Here is a 1,440-nt window from a genome sequence, read left to right as displayed (position 1 = left end):
CTTTACAGCCGCGAGGGTAGGGGCCAGGAAGAGCAGCCCAGAAGGTGCCCAGCCGCACGCGCCAGCCACCGCAGAGCGGAGCCCGCTGCGCAACTCGTTGCGGGGTGTCCAGCAATCCTAGGCTACGTTTTTTGGAAAGGTCGGATCAGTGCACTCAGCTCTTAATCACCTCCCTCCAGCAGGCGGAGCAGAGGATTTCTATTCCTTCCGTCCGGGACCAGCTGGTTTCACTAGAAGTTAGTCGCTCCCTGTGTAATCAAAAGGCTGAGAGAAAGGCATTTAAAATAACCTCGTCTCTCTTAAGATGTCTTAAAGTGACAGCTCTTCACCTGTCATGCTGGTTAAATTCATCCCCAGGCGGTACTTGAAATTCACTAGCTTCACGTCTTGCATCAACCTTAGCAATTTGTGTGTGTGTGTGTGGGGGGCGGTATCTTCCTACTTGAATGAGCCAAAAATCAGTCTAAGTGAAAAATCCTGTGAATGCTGCTTTGAATGTGCTTTTTATTCTTTTCATCTTTGAATTATGGATACAATCCTAAAACAAAACAAAACAAGAAAAACCAAAAAGCATCTCTCACACACAGCTAGTTTGAGATTGAGAGTTATAGCTTGGTACCTCACTTAAAAATAAAAATATATATTTTAAGAATCTGAGATCCCAGTTTCATGATATTTGAACAGTCTATTTTTGTTTGCACTCTTACCTATTTAAACCCACCTCAGCAAGTATTTGATTTCCATTTATCATGGGTAATAAAGGAAATTATGCAGTAATAATGAAACATAATAAAACAGGGATGTGGTTCTGGACCTGTCATTAAACAGGCTGAACCTGTCATTAAACCCACTTCTGAAGATTTAAAGGCCAAGTGGTTTACTTTTCTTTCTAATCTTCTTCAGTGAGTTTGTATTAACATATGCGTTGCTTTTAAGGTTAAAAAAATTACAGGTGATGCTCTACTGAAATAGGAAGAGAACCACAAGTTATGTATCTGTTGCCTGAAAACTTTGGTGAGGAGCTACATGAGAATGCTCCTAACATTTAACAGCTCTTATCTATAACATCATTTTTGGTTTAAAGTGCTGAAAAACACAATCTTAAAGGGAGGGCAACTGCTTGCTTACTCGCAAATGAGAGACTCTACATGTTTCTTCTAGCATATCTTAGCTTGGATTCCCCTCCTCCCAATCTACTGTAGAATAAAGAAGAGCTCTTTACAGACAGGGTAGGGGGTGGCATGGAAGTGGTGGTTATGGCTAAAGATTTGCTGACTGAGCCTCAACAGAGTTGAAATTAACCTGGATGGGGAAGGGAAGGGGGCAGCATTAATAACAATTTTTCTCTCTCTCACCACACCACATTTCTTAGTTTTCAGGTTCTTAATTCCTCTACCTTTCACTCTTTTTCTTTTTAACATCTTTATTGGAGTATAATTG

The sequence above is a fragment of the Kogia breviceps genome, chromosome 8 (assembly GCF_026419965.1).
Source record: "Kogia breviceps isolate mKogBre1 chromosome 8, mKogBre1 haplotype 1, whole genome shotgun sequence".
NCBI lineage: Eukaryota > Metazoa > Chordata > Mammalia > Artiodactyla > Physeteridae > Kogia > Kogia breviceps.
This window is presented reverse-complemented; position numbering follows the sequence as displayed.